The following is an 11,799-nucleotide window of genomic DNA, read 5'->3' as shown; positions in this document are numbered from 1 at the left end:
AACTTATGGAACAAGTGATGGTGAAGATGTTCATTACAGTGCTAATGTCTGGGAACACTGAATGACTTACATTTTTAGTTCATGCTTTTCAAAATTTGGTGATGAAAGCTGAATTGAAGCCTTCATCTCTGGCCAATAGTCATGCTATTTATTATTTCTGGTATTATTATTGCTTTTGATTAGCACAACTTCCATGCTCCTATAGCAAGCACAGTGCATTCTGGGTCAATATCTTTTGTTGACATATGAGGGGATATGGAGGATATCTGTGAGTCCTTCCTTTAGTCTCTTAGCAAGCACAACTTCCATGCTCCTATAGCAAGCACAGTGCATTCTGGGTCAATATCTTTTGTTGACATATGAGGGGATATGGAGGATATCTGTGAGTCCTTCCTTTAGGCTCTCAGCAAGCACAACTTCCATGCTCCTATAGCAAGCACAGTGCATTCTGGTTCAATATCTTTTGTAAACATAAGAGGGGGGGGGAGGATATCTGTGAGTCCTTCCTTTAGGCTCTCAGCAAGCAAATCAAATCCATTAAAAATACCTAGTTTACAATGTGATTTCAATTTAAGCTCTCCTCACTTAGATAGTCAAGCAGTTTATAGCTTAGCATTTATACATTCAGTTTACAGCTTAGAATTTATTTATTTGGTTTAAAGCTTAGCCTTTATACATTTATTTTATAGCTTAGCATTTATACATTCAGTTTATAGCTTAGAATTTATTTATTTGGTTTAAAGCTTAGTTTTTATACATTTATTTTATAGCTACAATATTTATTCTTTCAGCTCTGTTTATAGCTTATAATTTATTTATTCAGTTTATAGCTTAGCCTTTATACATTCAGTCTATAGCTTAACATTTATACATTATCTGATCACCAAATATTTATTCTTTCAGCTCTGTTTATAGCTTATAATTTATTTATTCAGTTTATAGCTTAGCCTTTATACATTTATTTTATCTTCTTATCTTACAACTGACATTTTTCTGGGTGGAAAGACAAGCTCCAATTTGATTCCCATTTCTGTAATTCATCTAATTCTCTTTGTAAAATATCTGTGTCTTGTGTTGTTTTTATTGTTCTATATATTATGCAATCGTCTGCAAATAATCTGACTTTTGTTCCTGAAGTAATGCATTTTGGTAAATCATTTATGCATTCAGTTTATAGCTGAGAATTTACTTATTCAGTTTATAGCCTAGCATTTATACATTCAGTTTATAGCTTAGAATTTACTTATTCAGCTTATGACTTAGCATTTATACATTAAGTTTATCACTTAGAATTGTACTCAGTTTATAGCTTAGCTTTTATACATTCAGTTTATAGCTTAACATTTATACATTATCTGATCAACAAATATTTATTCTTTCAGCTCTATTTTGACAATATATAAAGAGTGACTTTAGCTCAACTCCTCACCAAGCTTTACAGTCTGTGACATTTTTTTGGTAAAACTTTTAATCAGATTTATGTGTGTATACTTAATTATGTTAACTACATGTATCAAGAATACTCAATTCATAAAAAGAAGCTGCTTTAAAGGATTAAAGATAACTTTGACCCTTTTGAGAAAACAAATTTAAACACAAGATTTTGAATTAATTTTGTAATTCTTTTATATTTATTTTTCTGAAAGCCACATATTGACACAAGTATTTATTCAAGGTTTTGAATGTATGGTATACTGTTAGGTTTAGTATTGAGTCATTCAGTAAATTGTTTTTGTTTTGTGGTTTTTATAAATGAATAAATGGAAGTTTATATAATGTGTTATGCTTATATGTATGATTTTTTTTACTGATCTAAAGAAAGAAACTTGAGGATTTTAATTTTTATTCCTTTTGAAACATGTAAGGAATATTAGAACATTGGTTGGCAACATTATTAGTGTCAAAATGTATTTCACTTGGTAGCCAAGAATGCTTATAACTGAGATGACATCACTAATTGTGGTTAACAAGGGTGCCATGTTGTCAGCACAATAACAAACCGCCTTTACTTTTCCTAACTCATATAATAATAATAATAATAATAATCTTTATTATCCTTAAGGAAATTTGTCTTACAATTTGTGCATTACACCAAACAAAAAACATTATAACTATAAGAAACCAAAATGTACATTCACACCAGACTCACTCATAATTTACATGTGACAAAGTTTATACCAGATTGTTCTTATTTAACGATTGGATTGCCAGGGGAACAAAAGAGTGTTTGTGTCTGTTTGTCTTTGCTATCGGTGTCTTGTATCTCTTTTGTGATGGTAAAATCACAAAATCCTGACACAAAGGGTGATTCTTTATTTCGAGGATCTTGTTAGCTTTTTTATAGATGTTTGTCTCAAACAACTGCCCAAATGGGGTTTGTTTTTTGCCAATGATTTTGCCAGCAGCATTTAGGATTCTATGAAGTTACCCATTAGAGCTGGGTGGACTCGAAGGCACCATAAAGATCCCAAAATTAAAAATACCCGTCTTCACCAGGATTTGAACCCAGGGTCCTCCTGTTTGGAAGTCAAGTGCTTTACCACTCAGCCACATGCCTCCGTTAAAGGCTAGATTTTGTGACAATTATTTTTAGGAGAGAGAATGATGTATGCACAAAGTTGTAGCTTTTTTTTTTATTTTTATTAAATTTATTTGTATTTAACCACTGACTTATTAATCTCTGAATTGTCAAATTTAAGTTTGTAATCAGTTAGTGTTGACCTTGGCTTGATAGGCTAAAAGGATTAACAATAATAATAATAATAATTATAGCTTGTATGTAGTGCTACTTTCATGCTTACAGCATGCTCAGAGTGCTGTGTTCCAATCTTATGTGTGGACCAGTAGGGGGGGGGGATTTGGGAGAGGGTTTTCCGTGCTGCCTTCGGGTACTCAGTAAACAGAACTCTGCTTGAGTCGTGTGTTGAACCTAGAGTCACCTTGATAGGTAGCCGAGCCAAGCCAAGTTCAAGCATACTCAGCCTCTTGACCACGCCTCCACATTGAAATTAAATTGTAAATGTTAAATATTTTTAAAAATTTAATACAGAATTTGATATTTATGAAATATTTAATACAGAATTTGATATTGATGAAAAATTTAATACAGAATTTGATATTGATTACAAAAAATAATACAGAATTTGATATTGATACCATTTCATTTGTGTGTGTGTGTGTTTCCAATAATATTTCTATGAATGTACAATTTATTCTCTAGATAAAGATTCATTTTCTGTTTTGTAAGGCAGCTCTCAATCCTCAGTGTTATGAGCATAATGATAACAGAGTCGAAAACCATGTCGTCTTAGTATGGCTTTAATGCACTGAATGACTAAACAACACACATTTTGTGAACACATTTTTACGGACGGCGAGTTACAATCACATGTAAACATAAGAACGAAAACCGATACAGCATATAATTTTCATAAGTGATATTCTAAATTTACTGAACTAAACAGACTTCAAATTCAAAAACAGACTTCAACTTCACAGAACAGACTTCTATTTCACAGAACATTCTACTTCACAGAACATTCTACTTCACAGACCATTCTACTTCACAGAACATTCTACTTCACAGCAGGCTTCTACTTCACAGAACATTCTACTTCACAGAACATTCTACTTCACAGAACAGGCTTCTACTTCACAGAACATTCTACTTCACAGAACATTCTACTTCACAGAACATTCTACTTCACAGAACAGGCTTCTACTTCACAGAACAGACTTCTACTTCACAGAACAGGCTTCTACTTCACAGAACATTCTACTTCACAGAACAGGCTTCTACTTCACAGAACATTCTACTTCACAGAACAGACTTCTACTTCACAGAACAGGCTTCTACTTCACAGAACAGGCTTCTACTTCACAGAACAGGCTTCTACTTCACAGAACAGGCTTCTACTTCACAGAACAGGCTTCTACTTCACAGAACATTCTACTTCACAGAACAGGCTTCTACTTCACAGAACAGGCTTCTACTTCACAGAACATTCTACTTCACAGAACATTCTACTTCACAGAACATTCTACTTCACAGAACATTCTACTTCACAGAACAGGCTTCTACTTCACAGAACATTCTACTTCACAGAACATTCTACTTCACAGAACATTCTACTTCACAGAACATTCTACTTCACAGAACATTCTACTTCACAGAACAGACTTCTATTTGACAGAACAGACTTCTATTTCACAGAACATTCTACTTCACAGAACAGGCTTCTACTTCACAGAACAGGCTTCTACTTCACAGAACAGACTTCTACTTCACAGAACAGACTTCTATTTGACAGAACAGACTTCTACTTCACAGAACAGGCTTCTACTTCACAGAACAGGCTTCTACTTCACAGAACATTCTACTTCACAGAACAGACTTCTACTTCACAGAACAGACTTCTACTTCACAGAACAGACTTCTACTTCACAGAACATTCTACTTCACAGAACAGACTTCTATTTCACAGAACATTCTACTTCACAGAACAGGCTTCTACTTCACAGAACAGACTTCTATTTGACAGAACAGACTTCTACTTCACAGAACAGACTTCTATTTGACAGAACAGGCTTCTACTTCACAGAACATTCTACTTCACAGAACATTCTACTTCACAGAACATTCTACTTCACAGAACAGACTTCTATTTCACAGAACAGACTTCTACTTCACAGAACAGACTTCTACTTCACAGAACAGACTTCTATTTGACAGAACAGGCTTCTACTTCACAGAACATTCTACTTCACAGAACATTCTACTTCACAGAACAGACTTCTATTTCACAGAACAGACTTCTACTTCACAGAACATTCTACTTCACAGAACATTCTACTTCACAGAACATTCTACTTCACAGAACAGGCTTCTACTTCACAGAACATTCTACTTCACAGAACATTCTACTTCACAGAACATTCTACTTCACAGAACATTCTACTTCACAGAACATTCTACTTCACAGAACAGACTTCTATTTGACAGAACAGACTTCTATTTCACAGAACATTCTACTTCACAGAACAGGCTTCTACTTCACAGAACAGGCTTCTACTTCACAGAACAGACTTCTACTTCACAGAACAGACTTCTATTTGACAGAACAGACTTCTACTTCACAGAACATTCTACTTCACAGAACAGACTTCTACTTCACAGAACAGGCTTCTATTTCACAGAACATTCTACTTCACAGAACAGGCTTCTACTTCACAGAACAGGCTTCTACTTCACAGAACATTCTACTTCACAGAACAGACTTCTACTTCACAGAACAGACTTCTACTTCACAGAACAGACTTCTACTTCACAGAACATTCTACTTCACAGAACAGACTTCTATTTCACAGAACATTCTACTTCACAGAACAGGCTTCTACTTCACAGAACAGACTTCTACTTCACAGAACATTCTACTTCACAGAACATTCTACTTCACAGAACAGACTTCTATTTGACAGAACAGACTTCTACTTCACAGAACAGACTTCTATTTGACAGAACAGGCAAGGATAATAGAAGAAGAGATGTTAGTTTGTTAGTTCAACACTTTCAATGAAATTTAAGCCTCTTGTGTTGACATGTATGGAAAGGATTTTTTTTATTTTTACTTCAAGAAATCTAAAATTTCCTAATATAGAGTTGCCTGACTGCTATAGGCTTTGCACTGTCATCACTGCCCACTTCCATCCCTGTGTCTTATATTGCTTTGCACTGTCATCACTGCCCACTTCCCTCCCCTGTGGCTTGTAGATGCTTTGCACTGTCATCACTGCCCACTTCCCTCCCCTGTGGCTTGCAGATGCTTTGCACTGTCATCACTGCCCACTTCACTCCCCTGTGATTGTAAATGCTTTGCACTGTCATCACTGCCCACTTCCCTCCCCTGTGTCTTGTAAATACTTTGCACTGTCATCACTGCCCACTTCCCTCCCCTGTGGCTTGTAGATGCTTTGCACTGTCATCACTGCCCACTTCCCTCCCCTGTGTCTTGTAAATACTTTGCACTGTCATCACTGCCCACTTCCCTCCCCTGTGTCTTGTAAATACTTTGCACTGCCATATTGCCCACTTCACTCCCCTGTGGCTTGTAAATACTTTGCACTGTCATCACTGCCCACTTCCCTCCCCTGTGGCTTGGAGATGCTTTGCACTGTCATCACTGCCCACTTCCCTCCCCTGTGGCTTGCAGATGCTTTGCACTGTCATCACTGCCCACTTCCCTCCCCTGTGTCTTGTAAATACTTTGCACTGCCATATTGCCCACTTCACTCCCCTGTGGCTTGTAAATACTTTGCACTGTCATCACTGCCCACTTCCCTCCCCTGTGGCTTGCAGATGCTTTGCACTGTCATCACTGCCCACTTCCATCTTCTGTGGCTTGCAGATGCTTTGCACTGTCATCACTGCACACTTCCCTCCCATGTGGCTTGTAGATGCTTTGCACTGTCATCACTGCCCACTTCCCTCCCCTGTGGCTTGCAGATGCTTTGCACTGTCATCACTGCCTACTTCCATCCCTGTGTCTTGTAAATGCTTTGCACTGTCATCACTGCCCACTTCCCTCCCCTGTGGCTTGTAAATACTTTGCACTGTCATCACTGCCCACTTCCCTCCCCTGTGGCTTGTAAATAATTTGCACTGTCATCACTGCCCACTTCCCTCCCCTGTGTCTTGTAAATACTTTGCACTGTCATCACTGCCCACTTCCTTCCCCTGTGGCTTGTAAATGCTTTGCACTGTCATCACTGCCCACTTCCCTCCCCTGTGTCTTGTAAATACTTTGCACTGTCATCACTGCCCACTTCCCTCCCCTGTGGCTTGGAGATGCTTTGCACTGTCATCACTGCCCACTTCCCTCCCCTGTGTCTTGTAAATACTTTGCACTGTCATCACTGCCCACTTCCCTCCCCTGTGTCTTGTAAATACTTTGCACTGTCATCACTGCCCACTTCCTTCCCCTGTGGCTTGTAAATGCTTTGCACTGTCATCACTGCCCACTTCCCTCCCCTGTGTCTTGTAAATGCTTTGCACTGTCATCACTGCCCACTTCCCTCCCCTGTGTCTTGTAAATACTTTGCACTGTCATCACTGCCCACTTCCCTCCCCTGTGCCTTGTAAATAATTTGCACTGTCATCACTGCCCACTTCCCTCCCCTGTGTCTTGTAAATGCTTTGCACTGTCATCACTGCCCACTTCCCTCCCCTGTGTCTTGTAAATGCTTTGCACTGTCATCACTGCCCACTTCCCTCCCCTGTGTCTTGTAAATGCTTTGCACTGTCATCACTGCCCACTTCCCTCCCCTGTGGCTTGCAGATACTTTGCACTGTCATCACTGCCCACTTCCCCCCCCCCCCTGTGTCTTATATTGCTTTGCACTGTCATCACTGCCCACTTCCCTCCCCTGTGTCTTGCAGATGCTTTGCACTGTCATCACTGCCCACTTCCCTCCCCTGTGGCTTGTAAATACTTTGCACTGTCATCACTGCCCACTTCCCTCCCCTGTGTCTTGTAAATACTTTGCACTGTCATCACTGCCCACTTCCCTCCCCTGTTCTTGTAAATGCTTTGTAATATGTGCTAGGACATTATAATGTTGATTACTGGAGGTATAGTAGTTTATTTATTTCGGACATTACATGAATTCGGACATTCGCTGTTTTTTGTGGTAATTAAATAATTATTTTAATATGTATTATAAAACTAGCGCGCTATATAATGTGCTTGTCCATTTTCCAATGATTCTAACCCAATTTCCTTCCATTTAGCTGTCTTTTTATGTAAGAAAAACGAATTTTAAATTTGTTAGTCAGGTTGTTGTTTTTTCCTATGTTACCCGGATGACTTTACCTCTTCCTAGAGTTAAGACTATATTTTTTGATTGGCTAAGTCTACACTAATGAGCCCGGCAATAATTATTCTGTTTTTGGAGCTAATTTATTTGATTCATAAGCCAAGTTTTCTAATTCCATACAAAAAAAAAATTAATACGTTGTCCGAATTAGATTACGATTTTCTTACCAAAATTTCTTTCGGACAGCCAGTTTTGGACATCAATAAAAATGATCTTATATTATATTTGTTCGTTTGTTGTTGTTTTTTTAAATAAAGAATAAATGGGCAAATGTTTGGAGTGAGCTTGGTACATTGAATGAAGTTAAATGCTTAGATCTAGACCTACTAGATAGATCTAGATTTATATAGAGAGAATATAGAGGATTCAGAATGGCTATCGTAACCTGTAGGGGCCTACTATACTACAAAAGATCATCTGTATTAGATCTAGAAATTTATTAAATTAATAAACAAAAAAAAACACAAACATTCAACACACATCTAATCATGCAAACCCCAAACATTCAACACACATAAAATAAACAAACATAAAATAAGTCTAAAAGTCAGTGTAGAAGTCACTATTCCAGTGACCTAATTTTGATAGAATAAGTGTGTTCATATTTTTATTTTTTGTGTTCGTATTTATGCATAGTTTGAAAACATCGTAATGATTTCCGGTGAGGGGCTATGCCTGGGGATCTTAAAATTTAGTTAATATTAATATAGAATTAAAATCTGAGTTTATTGATGCCTAAATATAGAGACTGTCCGAAATAAATTATGGTGTCCGGAATCAAATAATGTGGGTCAAATGTGTCCGAATTAAATGAAAACACACGGCCTCTTTGACCTTAAATATAACAAATATAGGTTAGAGGTACAAATATAAGTAGTCATCCTTATTCTCCATTAACTAAAGAAGATTTTGATACGTCATTTTCTTTTCTATGTCAAACCATTGTAAAATAATGCGCTGTCAAACTTTCAAATTTGGGCCTATAGGTGTCCGAATAGCATAAACTACTCTATATGTGATACTTCTAAAACAAATTTATTTAGAAAGCCTACTGTTAGACTATTGTTGGAACACTTAGTATATAGAATAAAGAAAATATTGAAATATTACACAAAGTTGTATATTTGATTCTTAATTGAAGCATGTCTTTTCAGTAGACTAGTGACACTTTGGCTACCTGAAGACCTATTACATTTTCCAAGTTCTTGGCTTAGTGCATTGGTACTATAAGATAATAGTCTTTGGACATTAAATTTCTTTTTTTAGAATTACAGTAATAAAAGGGGGACTGCATAGGAAAAAAAGTTTAAAATTTAATGATAAAACATGATGTTACGCAACATTTAATGAAACAAAATATGTGTACGACATGAATGTACAATACTAATTAAAGGCCAGTATATGTTTTCCTTTATCATTTAACGTTTGATTCCACTTGTGTTAATACACCTCATTTTTATACAAGCAAATCTACACAACCGCTAAAATACTTATTGGTATCTACGTTATCTGACCGGGTCCAAAGGGATGGCGAGCCATCACAATTTGGGGACAGGTGGCTGCAGGAGTTTGCCAGAGAGCAGTAGTCTTACTACTGTCCCCCCGCCTACGGGGCTCCAGGACCGGATTTTCTGTTAGGGTTTACTCCCTTAGCCTTAGACCTTACAGGGACACACACACAAGGCAGTGCGGCTATTGACCTATAGCTAGGGGTTTGGTTTGTGGGCAACAGGGCGTGTCCGCACGCCGACGGGCCATGCCTGCCTCACATCTTGGGGCCAAACCTCCTCCGAGACCCTTGCAGTTTAGCCTGAGGCTTCGCAGCCTCAGTTTCCATCTGCCACCACGAGGAGGTACTGCATAGGACTTGCTGTGGAGAGGCTATGTACTGGCAAGAGAGACTTACAAAGTTGCTCCCCTTTCACAAAAGCTAGCCAGCGGTGGCAACAAGCTAAGCTACCACACTAGACGCTTCACACAGCCATCTATCAGATAACTGTAAGTTTAATTTTTAAAAACTTTGAATAAAGAAGAGGTATGTAAATCTTATCCATAGACATAAATAAATATAGACTGGAAGTAGGAAGTTATTTTTATTTGGGGGAAGTCAAATATGTTTTATGTACTATATCTATGTGAAAAAAAAATGGCGGCGATTGAGCTATAAATTCTAGGACTAACATTTCAGCCAATATATACCTTTGATCTTTAGTTTTGAAAAGTGCAAAACTGCCATATTCCCAATATTTTGTCTTTGTTTTATAATCATAGACATAGGCAAATATATATAGGTTTGTGATGTGGATCTACAAACTTATCTTTTCCCAAATATTTCCGATAATAATTTGTTCTTTATCGTCCAGTCTATATATATATGTCTATGATCTTATCTTATATAATACAGACGTTACTTCAAAAAAGAAGATGGTTACATCCTACGCGTCCTAAAAGTAGTAAAAACTAATACAGAAAACAGTGTAGTCAAGATTTGACCATCTTTAAATTTGTTCTAAATTCAGAAAATATTTTTAACAAAAAATCCTTTTTAAAAATGTTATTGATACCGGTACTGTTTTGTTTTTTTTAATGGTAAACCTTCGTCCTCTCAAAATAAAAACGACTGCTGCTAAAGACGGATTAGTTGTAACAAGTGACGCCCAGTTTTTTAAGGTCATGTAAATTTCTAACACATGTCATGGGCCGGATGAGCCACAAAATGTATCGAGTCTTCAACACACATTGTAACATTCGTTTCAAGAGGAGGAATAGCACCACGTCACGAGCCAGATATGACGTCACGAGCTGGATATGACTAGTAGTTTGGACATCTCCGGTCAGTAATATATTGTTACATATAAATGGTAATCTATGTACTCCCATATGGTGGTGAAAGTTGGACACTGAACGCTGAGGTCGAAAGAAGAGTTCAAGCTTTTGAGATGAGTTTGTTTTTTTAACTAGTCTGGCTGGCAAAAAGGATGAACTTCTCAATACTGTGAATAGACGAAAGCTGAGCAAGTTCGGTTCAATTGTTTGTTGTTTGTAAAATGTTTTACATGTTTCGGATGTTCCTTCAGAGTTGAAGAGCGGGCAGAGTTTGAACCCTCGACCGTCGATAAATCCGAACGACAGTCCAGCACGCAGACCGCACGACCAGGCAGCCATCCAATTGTAGTTGGCTGTCAAAAGTCATCCTTCAAGGTACACTGAAGGGAGCACAAAGAACGGGTCGTCCAAAAAAAAGTTGGCAGGACTATGTGAACGGCCTTGACATCCTGCTAAGAACATCCGGGGCAGTGGATTTGGGTGAAGTGAAATGTCCAACCCTACGTCGATAGTCAAATGGACGGAAGAAATGCCAGAGATTGTTCGTATTGGTTGTCTGCTTGGTCATGTGGTATTCTCTTTAAACTGTCGCCTCGATGGTCAAGGTTCGAACCCTACCCACCTCCACCCCCCCCCCCACGGGACGTTGGATGTTTATGCTAGGATGTAAATAAAAACAAAATGTTGTTCTTCGTGCTGTACAGTCAACATTCAGACATTAACAACTGAGATGCTTTGAACTAATCAACAAAGTCCAATGACTCATTAGATCAGCAATATAGGTCAGGCTTTGCATATAGTCCACACTGTGGCACATCTGACCTGTCAGCCACTCATTAACACTGATGGAGTGGTGTCTAATATAATATAAATAAATAATAGGTCTGGTTGGGAGATTTGTAAACAATTTTTATTCTTCCTTAATTGTGAAAACCATTGCAACGCAGACGACCGCATGCCAAAGGCGATGAAGAGAATATATATAGATTAGATTTGCGGTCGAGGGGCGGACTGGGCTCTAGGTCGGCAGCCAGTCTAGGAGATAGAAACTCTAAAATAAAGCCTACAGCCTTTTGATGTCTACAGCTATCTCAGACTACT

Source organism: Biomphalaria glabrata, chromosome 13 (genome assembly GCF_947242115.1).
Source record: "Biomphalaria glabrata chromosome 13, xgBioGlab47.1, whole genome shotgun sequence".
NCBI classification, from domain to species: domain Eukaryota; kingdom Metazoa; phylum Mollusca; class Gastropoda; family Planorbidae; genus Biomphalaria; species Biomphalaria glabrata.
The sequence above is the reverse complement of the archived record's forward strand: the minus strand, read 5'-3'. Positions refer to the sequence as shown.